The sequence below is a fragment of the Molothrus ater genome, chromosome 5, assembly GCF_012460135.2.
Source record: "Molothrus ater isolate BHLD 08-10-18 breed brown headed cowbird chromosome 5, BPBGC_Mater_1.1, whole genome shotgun sequence".
Classification (NCBI taxonomy): Eukaryota; Metazoa; Chordata; class Aves; order Passeriformes; family Icteridae; genus Molothrus; species Molothrus ater.
In genome coordinates, this window is record NC_050482.2 from 49,336,768 (window position 1) to 49,353,557 (window position 16,790).

Below are 16,790 nucleotides of genomic sequence, written 5' to 3' on the forward strand. Positions count from 1 at the left end.
AAAGAAGTGTGCGGTTCTGGAAGGCAAAGGAAGGGGAAAATGATGTAGCTGAGGAAGGACATGCTTAGGAGTCAAAAGGCTCCTTTGCAGCACTGTTCTACAAACATAATTAATGTTAAACCAGCATTAATGAATCTTGACTGTCCCTTCCCAGCTGCTGGAGGAGCTAATGTGATGTATGATGTGACACCTGAGCATGAAGCTCATCTTTCTATTGCCACACAAAATGACATCCAACTGCCCTTGGCAGGGGATGGCAGGAGCTGTGGCCTGTGGTGTGCGGATGATGGGTCCCAGTAAGTGACTGGTGGCTGTGTGTGAGCTGGGCCATGTGGTTTACAGGGTGCAGGCATTGTCCAACATCCACCCTCTACAAAATGCAGCACAGGGCATACAGTGCAGTTTGCTCCATGTGAAGAGACCGTGAGTAGCTCCTCAAGAATGTCTGGGGGCCAGCAAACTCAACAGTGTGGGCTCTGGGATCTTCCAGCTGTCTTAGTGGGGCTCAGATGATGTTGTAAACCTTTCTCAGGTGTCTCATGATGTAGAAAAGGGAATGTGTGCTTGATTTTACAGCAAACTGTGGTCTTTCTGTTTGTTTCATCTGTAAAATGGGGTAACATCTGAGCCTCCTTCTTGTGAGGAGAGACTTTTATGAAAGTAATTCCCTTGTTCAGTGCTTTGGGGTTAATGCAAATGCCATGGGAATGTGACCTGGTTTTGAGCTGGAAAAGTAAACTGGCTCAATGCTGACTTCTGGAGTGATCACTGCTGACCCAGCACCATCATCTTGCAGAGATGTGGCCAGATCAAGTTCAGGGCAGGTCATAAGGCAAACAAGGTCTGTCTCTGAGAGCTTACAGCTCAGGTTTGCTTTCAGCAGTCTGTCTGCCCTTGTGGTCCCTACTGACAATACAATACCTGAAAGGAGGTTGTGTACAGGTGGGCATCCATCTCTTCTCCCAGGTAAAAATTGACAAGAGGGAATGGTGTCAAGTTGCACCAGGGCATGTTTAGATTTGATATTGGAAAAACTTCTTCACTGAAAGAGTGGTCAAGTATTGGAACAGACTCCCCATGGAAGTGTTGAAATTATTAACCCTGGAAGATTTAAAAAAATGTGTAGATGTGGTGCTTAGGGACCTTGCTTATTGGGGGCCTTGGCAATGCTGAGTTAATGTTTGGACTCAATGATCTTAGAGGCCTTTTCCAACCTAAACAATTCCATGATTCCATTCTTCCATCTAGACACAGCTGCAGAAAGTGCCATTGTTCACTAAGCACACAGTGAGAGATGTGAAGCCAGCACATCTCCTCTTTCTTCTCACCACAGGTGGAGGTGCTTAAAAAAGCCCTGGGTTGTCACCAGGAGAGGCTTAGAATAACCCAGGACAGAAGTTTAACATCTTTCTTCTCTTGGCCATGATGCAGCTTGTGGCTGGGGAAGTGTGCTGAGACCTCTCAGCTGGAGGGGGATGTTTTTGGAGACCTCCTGAACCTCAACAACTCTGCCCACAGACGTGGTAAGCACAGGAATTCCCCCTCTGACTTCTGCCTTGATTAGCCAGGATGAGTTGTTTGATGCAATCAGCTGCTTCTGGACAGGAAGCTGCAATGTACCAGCACTGCTGTCACTGATAATGATTTATTCCTGCCCTGTCTTGCAAGGAGGCTGGTAAGAGAAGCCAAAAAGTGTGGGAATACAAAAGCTGCCTTCCTCCTGGGCTCCTCCTGATTGTCCTTTGTGTGGTGTTGCATCTTATGGTGAGTTTGTATTTTGTGTCTGTCATTCTGTCTGTCATCACTACTATGAAATATAGGTTAAAAAATGCAAGAAATGCAAGTATGGTTTAAACTCACAATTGTTTCAGTAGAGGAATCCTGGAAAGGTGAGTTTGGCACACTAGTCACACAGAAGACTTTAGAGATCATCCTCTTAGCTCTTTTACAGAGAAAAGATCTGGCAGGAATGAGGACAGTCTCTACCAAGCCATTATTTTATACTTCTCTCTAGTATTGATCATTAAAAACCTGCAAACAGAAAAGGAAGGAAGGGCTTCCTTTCCTCTTTCCACTTTCACTGTACAAATGCCTTCCTCTCATCGTAATAGGTGGGAACCTTAAACTTTAAATACTTTACTAGGGAGAGCAGTTGTGAAGTTCTGGTTTGCTTTCCCATGTGTCACTTTGCTAGGACTGATACTAGGCAGAAAAAGAGAGAAACCACAGAAAGTGGGAAAACAGGTTCGTTCATGGCTGGAATTGTGTATGCAAAACAGGGGTACAATTTTTCTTTCTGCTTTTCAGTCATAGGATATGAGGTTGGGATGAAGGGGAGTCAACTGGATGAACTAAGTCTCTTCAGGAGAGAATTAATAGTCTTACAGAAAATGAGCAATCTTTTCCTTTGTTCTTTTTCATACTGGATTCATTAAAAAAAAAACAAAAAACAGGAGCTAAAATATTTGGGCATTTTTCCTGTGGTTGTCCTTATCTGGACTGTCACAGCATTCAAGGGAGCTGCATCATTTAGATGGATCTTTTATAAGTCAAGTGGGATGAATCAAAGGATGACTTTGGCCCAGGAGTGCTCAGCAGAGTGTTCCCTACTGCTTTTCCCAAGGCAAGAGCATCTGGCCCAGGGTAGCAAAGGGAAGACCCCCCTGTGTGCAGCCAGGGAACAAGTTCAGGCTTCTGAGCACTCACACGAGCAGCTGAGGGACAGTTTTCATTTGCCACCTCGCTGTGCTCTCTACCAAGGTTTCATGTCCCACACTGAATGTATTTCCCTTCCTCCCAGACTAAGCAGGGGTGGGTGATCTGGGCAGTCTGTGCTACAACAGGAGCAGCTTGCCTGCAGCTGGGAGTTGAGTGGCTCCCTGTCCTGAAGGGAAGGGAACCATCACCTCTCTGCCCCCTTCCACTGCTGTCAGGCAAGCCTAAGGTGGGCCACAGCCAGAAACATCTGAAACCCTTAGCATGGGTCAGTGGTTGAATTCTAAAACTTCATATGTGCATCAGGAAACAAAAGAAAAATAAATCTGTGATTTCTTCTGTAATACTCAAATGAGCTTGGGGTTCTTGTCTGGAGTGAGAGCTAGTCTTGTGAAATTTGAGCTGTTTGGTGAAAAGTATTGGATGGCTCCAATTTGTGATGCTGATTGTGAAAAGTAGGATCGGGCTTGATTTTTCAAAGCAATTACCTCTTGTTGTGATTTAATTCTCAGGCAGGTCTGACTTGAAATCAGACAGCAGCTACACATGTCATATTAAATATTTAGGTAACTGATACAAAAAAATCCTCATATTGAGAAGTGTGTATAGACCACTGATACAAAATCCATGCTGAGTAGTCTAAGCAGTTTTGAAATGTAGGATTTCTGTGGCAAGTCACACACGTACAATTTCCACCTCCCTTCACAATCCAGACCACTTGACTGAGGCAGAGTGGGAGAAGCTGTCACTACACCCCTGTGAGCCAAAGCACATCCAGACAGAGCAGTTTTGGTGTTCCTGGCTGGGATGGGCAAGGATCCAGCTCTTCCTTGTGTGAACGATCCTGTCTCATGGTAGTTTCATAACACTTTCAGGGCCTCTCAGTATCCCCTCTGGGATTCCCCAGTGATAGAAGAGGAAAGAAATTCAGCCAGGTTTTGTTTGCACAGGAAGGTATTCAGGAGCAGTTATCAAAATTAATTTCCTGAGTGTGTAATTGCAGGAACAGGCAAGCCCACGTGTGGTGTTCAGGTTAAGTCATGTTATTCTTTACTTCTTGTCAGCTCTCTCAAAGGCAGATGTGTCCGTGAGGGGCTGAAAACTCCACAGCAGGGAGAGCCAAAGGATCTTCTGCTGCTGATACATTTGCCTTTTTTCAGGGTCTTTCTTTTCACAGCTCATAATTTCTTTACCCAAGTGTTTAAAAACAAACAAACAAAAAAAAAAAGACAAAAAAAAATCCCAAAAGCCAAAACAAACTAAACTAACCTAAATCTTCTTGGAAACATTCAAACACGCAGAAAAATAAAAGAAGTGGAAGGAAACTAAAGCAGCCTTTCTGGAGACTGATTTCTAATGCCACCATCAAAAAATCAGCAGTGACACCCCCCACCCCTGTCCTGCACAGGTAGGGATGAGTGCCAGGCTGAGCTGGGAACCTCCCAGAAGGGAAGGCCTGGGTAGGAGTGGCACACTGGGTTGCCTTGAAGGGGAGCAGGCAGCTAATCTGTGGCCAAACCTGCTGCCATTCTGTCCCCCTGCTTGTACCCCAGCCTGCCTGCTGCTATCACCTGCCAGCTCCTTCCTGCCTGTTACCCCAGAGGCCCTGCAGAGGCTTGGAGGGTGGCATTATTGTCATCACCATCATCATCATCATCATCATCATTTTCTTCCTGTGCACTGCTCCAGTAGCATCCCAGCCTCCTAAACTGGCTTTGTGATCAGCCCCCAGAAAAACTGCGCTGGAACCTGAATATTCTTCCCTTCCTGACCTTGCTCCTGGTGGTCTGTCCATCCACCCCACGCCTGTGTGGCTGCCAGCAGCTCCCAGCTCCTCTGTGCTCCTCCTCAGCCCCGTGCCCTCCCCAAGGTGCCTCTCCCTGGCTGGTGCCTCCCACAGCCACCCAAGGGGCTCCAGTGACTCTCAGGTCTGGAGTCTGACCCCAGGGCCATGCACCCATGGCCCAGAGCAGCACAGATGGGTCACAGGTGCCACTGGATGGGCTCCTTGTTCTGGGCTCTGAAGTTCAGGGACAGGTGCCCCTCTCTCTTTCAGCTGTGCTAATAACAAAAGCTCTCTTCACCCATCCTCACCATCATTCACCGCCCCCAGCATTTCACGCCCATATGGCTTTGCTTCCTCCTGCCTCCATCCCAGCCCACCTTCCTGCTAAATCTGCTTTGTGCTGAAATTCTGATCTCTTGGGCAATTGGCAGCTTCACCCCCTCAGTGTGCCAGCAGCCTTGCAGCCAGCGAGAGGGATGTGCCTAAAGAAAAGTCCAGCTCCATTTCAGCAGGTGTCAGACATCCTTTGTGCACAAAAGCTGTTGGTGAGGAAGGCACCAGGCCAAGAGTTAGTGACAGGAAAGAAGGGAACTAAATCATGTTTTTGTATAACATATCACTTTTCATTGTAAGTACACACCTGAGGGCAGGTGGGTGAGAGCCTTCAGAGGAGGTGCTGTGAGGACCTATGGCTGGGATTTCTTCTCTCCTGCTCTTCTCGTTCATCTCCCCTCTGTTTTTCCACTCCCTCACTTTCTCTCACTCAGATAATTTTGTGCTGATTCAGCTATCCTTGTCAGGAGCTCAGGCTGCAATGCCTGAGCTGTGACTGCCTCTGTGTTGGGACCCTTTCCTGCTTTAGGGGTCCCTGCAGGAAGTGAGTACTGCACTTTGATTTCTCTGTGAGTTCCCCAAATCTCTGGGATGCTCAAATCATAGAATCACAGAAAGTTTTGGGTTGGAAGGGACCTTTAAAAATGATCTAGTTCAACTTCCTGCAATGTGCAGAGACACCTTCAACTACACCAGTCTGCTCAGTCCCATCCGGTTTGACCTTGAATGCTTCCAGGGATGGGGCATCTACCACCATCTACCATCTCTGGGCAACCTGTTCCAGTGTTTCACCACTCTCATTGTAAAAAACTTCTGCCTTATAGCTGATTGAAGTTGATCCTCCTCCAGTTCATCCCTTGTTCTATCTCAACAGGCCCTGATAAAAAGTTTGTCCTCATCTTACTTTGAGGCTTACTGCATGTACTGAAAGGCTGGGATAAGGTTTCCCCAGAGCCACCTTTTCTCCAGGACTGGGGTGGTTGAAGTGCTCCAGGAGCTAAGCTGCTGCTCCTTTGCCTCCCCTCTGCTCTCTCAGCTCCCCTGGGAGCAGCTAGGAACCAGCATGCTGGAGGGGACCTGCTGGCCAGAACCAGTTTGTTTTTTCTGCTGCACTGGGGAAGCTGCCATGGGACAACAAAACCTCCTTGGAGGAGCTAAAGAATAGCAGAGAGTTTCAGGGTCCTTTATTTTATTTATTGGTAATTTTAGCCATTACTTCACTGATGAAGTTGAATACATTTGCTTAAATCATCTTTTTAACAATAAAATTTAAGCTTATTTCACACAGAATTTCCCTTTTGTTCTTTGCTTAAATACTCCTGCCCTTTGGCTGTTATTAATTGCACCCATGGATTTCTAAACAACATAATCTGTGGAAATTAGAGTTTATGGGGAGGGCCAAGATCTAGTACATCTGAGAGCAATATTCCTGTCCCTTTTAAACATTGTTAATTTGTATTGAATACAGGAGCATGTAAACAAAATGCCAGCTGTACAGCAGAGGATAAAAATTACAGGGCAGTGCGGGCAATTAAATCAATTGCTGTGGGCTTTGCCTTTCCCCTGTCTCCTGGAAAGGGCTGGGTTGGAAGGCTGGCAAACACAGGTGTGGACAGGACACAATAATTGTCCTCTGTATTTTAAAGGCACATTGTCACCACTGCATCAGATACTGTCACCAACCTTTAGAAAGGGGCTAAGCTGCTGTTTTAACTCTCAAGCCACTCTGATTGACATATTTGCTTCCAGTGCATCAGAGAGTTCTTCTCATCCAATTTTGAGCAATCAAATGGTCTGACTAGTCCCCAAAATAGGGACAAGCTCTTAATTTTATTAAGAAAATCTATTTATAACTGAAGGGAAAGGTGGTTGTCCACCTGTCTGAAAAGACTGCTTTTCTAAAACAAGGATGTAAGCCTCCCCTCGGACAGTGTGTGAGGTCCCTGCAAGAATGTTACTTTTTAAGGTTACTTTTGGCTTCTTCAAATGTCCTTTGGGATACAGAAATCAGCACTTTGTCCCGCAGAACTGCCAGGGCTGCAACAGGGGAGTCACAATCTACATATTCTCTGGGCTACAAAAATAGAACAAAAATGGAATCATAGAATAATTGATGTTGGAAAAGATATTGGGATTATTGAGTCCAATTTTTAACACAGCACTGCCAAGTCCATCACTAAACCATGTCCTTAAGTGCCATATCTACACATCTTTTAAATACATCCAGGGATGGTGACTTCACTACTTCCCTGGACTGCCTGTCCAACGTCTAGACACCATTTTGGTGAAGAAATTTTTATGAATATTCAATCAAAACCTCCTCTGGCACGACTTGTCCTGTCCTGTGTCACGTGGGAGAAGAGGCTGACTCTCACCTTGCTGGATCTCCTGTCAGATAGTTTAGAGAGTGCCAAGGTCTCCCCTGAGCTCCCTTCAGGGTGAACAAATCCAGCTCCTTCAGCTGGTCTCCATAAGATTTGTGTTCCTGACCCTTCACCACTGCTCTTCTCTGGACATTCTCCAGCACCTCAATGCCTTTGCTGTAGTGAGGGGCCCAAAACTGAACACAGGATTCAAGGTGTAGCCTCACCAGTGCTGAGGATGGGGGGATAATCACACACTGGTCCTGCTGGCCACACCATTTCTGGTACAAAATGTCACAATCAATGTGTTTATGATGCCTATTTCTGAGCAAAGCTGCCCACTGGGATTTTCAGCCCTCTGTCACTGGAAGTGGTCAGTGAGGTGTTGGTTCCACCAGGCATGTGGCTGGCTCAGATGTGCTTCAAGGGGTCCATGGGGTTTCTCTGTGGCTTTTCTTCATTTGCATCAGGTGAGGGGAAATTCCCAGTAAGTACAAGAGCACACCCAGTGTTTTTGGGACACTCAGCTCTGCCAGCTCATTTACTTCCTTTTTTCTGCTCCCTGATTGTATCACAGACTGAGCTGAGTTGGTTTTGCATTGTGTGGAAGGAAGAGGTCACCCTTGAAAGGAAAAGGTTTCCCTTGAAATCTCTTGCTGTCCTCAAGGGCAAACCACGTGGGTGGGTTCGGAGCGCTGGTGGCTCACAACATCCAACCCACAGCAAATGTGGGTCACTGATAGCTGAGATTCTCCAAAGCCACCCACATTTGGGTGTGGACAAACTCTTCCTCAAGCTTTCATCTCTTCCCTTAAGGTGCAGGCCAGCTGGCTTCCACACCAAGCCCAGTTCCATTTATCATGCCATGTAGGACTGCCAACAGCAGCTGGTTGACATAACTGCATTTCCCAGCACTGGAAATAGTGTTTCCTGTTGCCCATCTTTCATTCCTGTAATCCCAAGTGGAGGCTTTTGCTCTGATTTTGTTTTATTTTCCTCTTGAGAAAGACATAAACACATTTCTTAGTTTCCTGTTTGGAGCAAAGTGGCTGAGTCAGGACCAAAATCAGCCCTGCGTGCCTGCTCAGGGTGAAAATGGGGACTTTGTGACTTGGAGTAGCTGCTCAGGGTCACCTCAATTCCCTCTGCTCCTAAACTCACCTTCCTGTGAGCTTCAGACTGGGCTGTGGATAGTCACTGGTCATCCCTCTCTTGGGCTCCCTGACAGTTTTCCCCAGACATCTTAAGCCTGAAATGCTCTGTGTAGCTTCAGCCGCTGCTGGCAGCTGGCCAGTCCTGGGAGCACCACTTCCAGCCAGCCCTCCAGAGCCCCTTTCTCCCTCTGAGCCCTTGTGCACCTCAGTTTTTCCAGTGAAGTCTCCTTGTCTCCCCAGCAAACCCCTGCCTCAGTGCTTTGTGTCAGCTGGCCAGAAGCCAGGCAGACTCTGGGTAGGGGCAATGCAAGGATGGGAATAAATTGATCCCTCACCCTGGCTTAATCTTTGTTGTAGCATTTAATGCACTGGCAGAGAGCAGATCTGATGAAAAAGATTTCCTATTCGTTTTTTTAAAGCTCTGCTCAGTTTCATATTTTCCTAAATGCTACCTACTCAGATTGGTTCTCTGAGGGAGCAGACAGCAATGTCACCATGGGTGGCACCATGGAGGTGGCTTCTCTCGGTGGCAGAGCCCTCCTGGCAGGAGGGAGAGGCCTGGGGACCATAACGCCAAGTGGAAAGCCAGTTTATGAAGGTAACATTAATATTTTCAAAACCACCAACCAAACTTCCTACTTGCATGAACAGCCTGATGAACAACAACATCACAAAGCCTTTGCAGCTCTGGTTTCCCCTACCCCCATCCAACAGAAACAGAGTAGCAAATGCAATTCCTCAAGTACTGCTAATGTAATAAAACAGCAAGGACAGGGACACAGGACTGGGAGGAGAGGCAAGAATAGCATGGAGGTGTTTTCCTGTCCATGAGGAAGCAAGCTTAGGCCTGAAGCAGTGCTTCTCCTCTTCCCAAACAAGAAGTGACTGGGACCAGCTCTTCCTGAGCTTTGCTTGATGCAATCATTCCTAGAGAGGTAAGAAATTTCTGTGTCTAAGGGGACTGAACTTTTCCAGCACCACTTAGACAAATTCCCACTCAAACAAGGCTTGTAGGACAAGGTTGGCTGAGTTACTGCTGTGGGAGAGGCTGTAGCCAGCAGATAAAAGGTTTGCATCACCAGGTGCTGTCAGAATGAATGTTAAATGAAGTGTAAGAGAGACACGTTGTGCCTAAGGCTCAATTAACTGTTTCTTTTCACCACGAGACCTTGCACTCATGCTTTTCCTATGCCTCTTGCTTTTTAACTGAGCTCTGACTATCACCAGCTATTTAGCAACACTATCTGCCTGGGGTTCAGCCACGTCCACATGGGAGCAGCTCTTTCAGGGCTGTGGTTGAAGTGAGTGGTGAACTTCAAAAGGACAACCTCGTTTCACCGAGTGAGTGAGCAGAGCTTGGGCAGAAGGAGGCTCTGAAGGGTGGGGTAGCTCTCAGCTATGGGAGCCCTGGGAAGCCCAGAAGCTGTGTAAGAGGAAGCTGAACTGCAAGTAGAATTGGGGTCTGTGGCTGTAATTTGCTGGAGAGGTTTAATTAGGTTGTAGCACTGTGGATAACACTCACTTCTGGGAGTTTTTGTATTTGCAAAGTGAATTTACCCCAGAAATCCTGTGCAATGACTGTTTCCATATTTATCTTGAAAACCTGACCTTTCACTGCTGCTTTCTGCCCCGTTGGTCCTCTTTGGTGGCATGCAGAGCTCCAGGTGGTCTCAATGAACTCATTTCCCCTCCCTCAGATTTCCCCTGAAAGTTGCTGCAGCTGGTGGTTCACACAACTGCTTCTGCTTTATCATCAGAAGCTTTCAAGGAAGCCAGCTTGCTGAGACCTGGATTTCTGACAGAGGAGAAAAAATTTGAAGGTAGGAACCACTTTTTTTTTTTTTTTTTTTTAACTTTGAGTAGTGAGAAAAGTAGGGTCAGAAAGGAAAGGTACCTGCCTTCATTTTTCCATGTGAAAATTATCTCTGAACACAGGAGCAGACTCAATCAGTGGATCCAAGTGGGGCAAAAACCCAGACACGTTTCTCCATGGCTCACATATCCATGCCCAGGGAGGGCTGGTCCTGCTCATGGCTGCCATCTGAACCCAGGGGCTGTGTTTTCCTGAAGGGGCTTTTTGTGGCAATTCCCATTTAAAGAGATCTGTCTGTCTTATCCTACCCCATTGGGGTTTTAGCCTGGTCAGTTCTCTGCTGGGGTTCAGCATGTGGCTCTGTGACCCCTGGCACTGTGGAGGAGGTGGCTGTGCTGAGGTGCAGCTGAAGGAAGGAATGGCTGGAGATGCAAGGGGAGAGCAATGGCTCCATGAGCACAGGCATTGCTAGAGAGAAACCTGAGTCAGGAGATGGTGGCCTCAGACCTGTGTCCAGAGTTAAACTGCACAGGCTGTAGGAATAAAGCCACAGTGCTTGGTCTTTTCCTCTGATGACCCCCAGTGCCATGCTCTTCCTCAACAGGGGCTCTGCTGCCAGGGACACCCCCCTGTTTGCATCACTGAGTTATGGAGTTCTGCTCACAGCATTCCAAAACACAAATAAGCAGGGACTTAGATAGTCTGACCTCATTAACACCTGTGTTTTCCTTCTTGAGCTGGCAAATATAAGAACACTTCCATTATTTTGGACAGTGCAGGGTTGTCTCAGGATGTGGATGTCTGAACAGCAAGAAAAGACACAGACACATTTGTTCCTGCTGATTCTGACCTAGGCTTTGTCCAGCTAGTTCCATGATCATATTTTCAGTGGCAAGCACAAATACCACTATTGATTCATTGGTGTTATGGACACATCACTAGCAGCAATAAAGGAGATGGGTGCTGAGAGAGGATGCAGGTGTTCTTCCACACTGCACAACATCCTGCTGGATATCCCTTGTCCTTTCACATTGCTTCATCTGCCATAAAACAAAAACAATAGCTGAATATTGCAGCTTTCTGAAGGTACATGTATGTAGCTCCTCCAGTGCCTCACCTAGCTGTAAAACTGCTGACCCAGCAAGACAGACAAGGCCACATCTGATTCTGAGAGGCACAGGGAGGAAAATGCTAATGGCTGAGTTTACCTGACCCTTCCTCTTACCGAGTCCGATTTCAAGATGTTGATAAGTGATGTGGGCAGAATGTTTCTATGTTGGGTGTCTGTGCGTGCCCTGTACTGCCTCAGGAAAATTCCAGCCTAAACAGTCATTTCTCCATACCTAAGAGAAACAACCTTTATTAGCATAACAAGAAAACCACATCCTCTTTGATTAAGATTTTCTAACACAGCTATGCCCTGACTTCAGACATTAAGTTATTCTTTCTATTACCCTCTGCTCCAAGCCTGTTGAGATTAGAAGCCATTAAATAAAAACAAAGAGTGATGCCGTTTTGGTTCCTACATTTCCTTCAGCACAGGCATGCCATGTCCCCAAAGTTTGTGCCATTCTTGAACAGAATAGAGCATTCCTGGGAATTGTTCCTCCCAGCTGTAGGATACTAGAGTGTAACTGTCATTATTTTATTTGTTTTATATCTTAGTGTAATTATTACAGGCTGTTATATTAGTAATGACAATAATGTTAGAGAGACATTGTCTCTAGTGTGCTCAGGGGTTCTGGAATTTGTGTTCCAGTGTGGGATTTGGGTGCACATTAGCAGAGCAGGTGAAAGGCTTAAAACAAAAGTCAGGACCCATAGGGAAAAAGTCATTGGTAGATCCCCGGGAGAAGAGGTTAATAAACAGGATCTGAAAAGAGAGAAGGATGGGGCTTGGGAGGGTCAGCACGGAATGATTAGGCAGCAAAACAAGCTGAGGTTTAAGCTGGGATTTAAACTGAGGTTTAAGCTGGGATTTAAGCTGTCTCTGCGTGCTGTACCATCGGAGGGTCAGGGCAGTTCATTCCCCCGCCCCAGAGCAGCGGAGCAGCGCAGAGCCTCTCCAGCAGAGCAGCCGAGCTGCCGGCCCCGGGCTGCTGTGCCGAGCAGGGACAGAGCAGGGCAGCCCCGGCACGTCCCAGCCCCGGCTCTCCCACGTCTCCCTCGCCGCCCGGGCTCGGGCTCTGGCCCGGGGCCAGCCGGGGCCGCAAAAGCGCCCGGGCGCCCCTGCGAGCCCCGATCTCTGCTGTCTCGGCGGGATGGCAAAAATCCGGCCCGCAGGCTTCGTCTGAAGAAAGATTGCGGGCGTTTGTATGTGCTGGTAGTTCCTGGGCCTCGTATGTCCCTCTTGTAAAACACACCGAGGATTTTCCCAGATAAAAAAAGGCACATCACTTGGCAGAGAGTCACATCTGCACGTACACGAGAATGAAAACATCCGGAGAGCACTGCCCTCGAAACAAAATGCCCAAGAGCTCAAAGCCATGGAGGGGAATGGAGAGTGCCATGATGGCAGCACGTTCCTGTCTCCTTCCTGCCAGCGACCATCAGCCATCCCGGGCCAGGAGCCAGCAGAGAGGTGAGCACTGAGCTGGATGCCTTCATCCCAGGAACCAGGGTGGCAGGAAGGAGAAGAGTGGTGGCTCTGCACAGTCTGGCCCCTGAATGATGCAGGAACTCGCTGCCTGGCACTGTGCCCATGTTCTTTTAAACTTGTCATCCCACTTCACAGCAAGAACCCTCTGCCTTCCTCACCAAAGCATAAACACAGAACAAGGGAACAACGAGTGCTCATTCATTGCACGATTGTTTGTTTCAAGAACCAAAGTTTATATAGTTGAAGCTTCCACATGCCACTTTCACCTTTCACCGATGCCCCTGCAGCCTGGTAACTGGGATGTGACAGAGAGAAATAAGCAGAGGAGCACTTTAGCGTGATCTAACAGCAGAGTTATTTGATCTGGGGTTTGGTATGCACTGAAAATGCCAGTGGTTAATGGACTGTGAACATGGTGCAGCAGCTCTTTGCCTCCCTTCTGGCACAGGAGTCTGTGCTTCATGAAGGTGAAGAGGATGCTCTCCTTTGTAGCATCTGTCCCACTCATCTAGTGACCAGCCTGGTTTTACTACTCATCCATCAAAGCACAGCCATCAATATACAGATATTTCTAGCCTTCATTAAAAAAAAAAAACAAAAAACCTTCGTGAATAAAATAGAAAAGCCGGTCTGGGTAGATCAGCTTTGATCTCTGGTTTTTGACCATTAGCCTGACTTTAAATTTCCACATCTTCAAACATTTGGTTTAGCTCCTGCTACAATTTTCTAACACAGTGCCTAAATTTAAAGACCATGTCTATTTATGTCTGAGGTTTTAACATTTCCTCCACTTGGACTGAACGTGCTTTATCACATCCTCTAAACCCCAGGGACACTCCAGTGAAGAGAGAGCACTGTCAATGTGAAAAGCAGGCATGTTGTCCCAGTTTCAGACCCCTCATCTGTGCCAGACTCTTACCCAGATCAGACACCTCTGTTTTCTCTTCTGCACTTAAAGCTTACCAGGGAAAGGAGGACAGACACTCACACACACACACACAAAAAAAGTATCAATTCTGTAATAAGAAGACAAATCACTCTTGTCAAATGTATTTTTCTCTCCGTAATGGGAAGAAGTACTTTTTATAGGCTTTTTATTTTGGACACGGAAAATCATGATGTGTCTGTCCTCTATGTGCAGTGCCCAACAGAAGATTGTGCCATTCACCGTATGCGTCATTTACTCACGTGCCAGGTTTCTGCTCAGTTTTAATTTACTGCTTCTGAGGGATTTCATCCTCTCCCTTTTGGGTATTGTTCAAATCAAACAGTGATTATTGTTGGCTCTTTCCATTTTAGGCAGCCACCATCACCATAGCTTCTTTAAGTGCTTTCATACAAAAACCCACAACAAGAGTGAAGCTTGCTAAGAACTCAATGTAGTATCTGGTACTTTTCCTCTTCCAAAATAACTGCTTCAAGTAAAGGGTTTGTTTGGTTTCTTAGGCTTTGTACAGTTACTTATTTTAGGTTGCTTTATTTAGTTTATATTTTTGTTCCTTGTAGTGAGCCAAAATTTTCCTTTTCTCAAATTCAATTAGGTCCTCCTGGCTATCACAGTAGTACCACCATAACTGCTCCTCCTTCCTTGACATTTATATCCTCCAAAGCTTTGTGAGTTATTATCATCACTCTCTTCTCTATATATTCTTGTCATTCGACCAAATTATACATTGGTTTTGTTTAAACATTTTAAAGCATGGAATCACCAGGGAAAATCAAGCATTCTTTTGAAGTCTTTCTGGACTCTAGGCACCTCTTTAGGTCCCTTTATATCCCCTTTAGATCAAATACTTGTACTTTTTGGTTTGCTATCTGCCTCTTGGCAAGTATGTGGTCAGTCCCTGCCTGTCTTGGGGAGCTGACCTGAGAGAGACCCAGTGACAGCTCTCACAACCCACCAAGTACAGAGAGGAACCAGCCAGCTCAGTGCACAGCGCAGGATGAAGTGCACATTTCAGGTGCAAGAGCAGATCAGGATCAGAGGGTGTGTGTACCCATGCCCAGCAGACAGAGGAGGGCAGACTTAGGGCAGTCGTGTAGCTCACTTCACCCTCTACTGGGCACTTTGCTGCGGCAGAAGAGACTTGATCTTTCAGAATATTTGCATGTGATAAGTGCAGGTCACTGCAAGACTCAGCCAGAATAGGGACAGTGACTGTCACAGCCTGTGGCATCATCAGGATAAGCCTGCCATGGAGCCAAACCAAGGTAATGTGCTCACAGAAGGCAAATTATCAAGTCAGCAAGAAGGGACTTGCAACATCTCAAGGAGAAAATTGGTAAATGGTGGCTAAACCTCGGTCTGTGTATGCAGCACTGAGAACAGGGGTGCTGGAGAACTGCTGACATCCACAGCAGGGAGAGCAAACACAGGGTCTCTCAACATGCCAGAGCCCAATGTCCACACGTTGATGGATTTCAAAGATTTAGGTGTCTGGAACATGGTGGCAGCAGAGAAGGTTGGATTCCTTCTCTACAGCAGAAACAGTAATAGAGTTGCAGACAATGTCCAGGAAATAGATGGTGCTCAAGATACAAAGCAGGACAATATTAACCTAGGAGATTCTCTGAAGACTAGGTTACTATGAAAAAAAGAAGCATAGTCACAAAATACAGATTTAATATATTTTTTCTTACGTTTGGGAGAGAATCAAGGGGTTGAAAAAATGTGTCAGTCACTTTTACCTGTATCTTCATCTGTCACATGGTACTCTTCTGCTAATGAAAGTAGCCTGAAAACAGTCTTTGAAATTCCAGCTCATACCTTTATTAACACACCCCAGCAGTAAAAAACATACTGAAAAAATTACCCCTGCAGGCTACTATCTCATCTGTGACAGAAACCAGCCAGAAAAGTTCAAGAGAAGAATAGGATAATTTGCTTACAGTAGAAGTTACTTCTAGTCATGGGCTTTCTGAGGTTGCTCTATGCCCTGAAGCTAATAGGATTTTATCTGTCAAACATGAATGAGAGAACAAAAGTAACAACCTCTGATTATCCTCTTTTTCCCCTCTCTAATCTTACTTAAGACTTAAACTGACTCTTGCTCTCAATGATGGTCTGCAAAAGTCTCACAAATAACATTATTCAGTAGTAAATAATACATTTCCTGTACACACCCAACTTTATTCTGTAATAAACACGTCTCCCATTACCCACTTCAAAAGGCATCCTTTTTGGGTTCACTGAGTCCTCATTCAGTATAGGAGCAATCAGGGCACTGTAAAACACCTTTACAGACTTTGGTAGTTTTTGCTTTTCCATTATGTTCCCTTTTCTGAATGTCTCCCTGTAAACTAAATAATCACAGGGGGCTTCAGCATAGCAATATCCTCCTCCTTTTAATCATATCTGTCCTTCAATTCCAACCAACACCCTTTCTCCAGTATCCTTTTTTATCAAATGAGATGTTCCTGATATTTCAGGCAAAGCTGCCTCCTAACATTACATACCGGCATCACACACGTTTCTGGAGAAATCAGCTCTGTGAGAATACTTTCTCATCAGCCCCTTTAACCAGACATTTAGCTCTGACAAATGGCTCCCTGGGAGCAGGAGGAGTAGAGGAGTGCTGGTATCCAAGATACTGAGCAGTCCCGGTGCTAACAAACCGCCCCCGGGCACTTCCCTGCTTTGCGTGGGCTCCATCAGAGAGCCCTGGCCAGGAGCCCCTGGGCTCCATCAGAGAGCCCTGGCCAGGAGCCCGGCACTCCTGCTGTGTTGCCAGCAGCTGGAGGAGCTTTTGGTGTCTGACAGGCAGCTCTGCCACACAAGGGTATCTTTCTTTGGGAGCAAAATTCATCTGCCCACTTTCAGCGTTGTGCTGCAGCAGAGGCAGGGGAAAGTGGAAAGCAGCTCCACTTGAATTTCATTCTTACTTCCTATGTTTGTGTCTCTTTGTTTATCAGGAACACTCGTTCCTGGATTGGCTATTTTGTAGGAGCATCAGGCCTGTGTGAGAGAGGCTGCTGCTGTGTTCCCCAGACAGCATTACATGCTTTCTTTTTTTTCCCCCTTCCATTT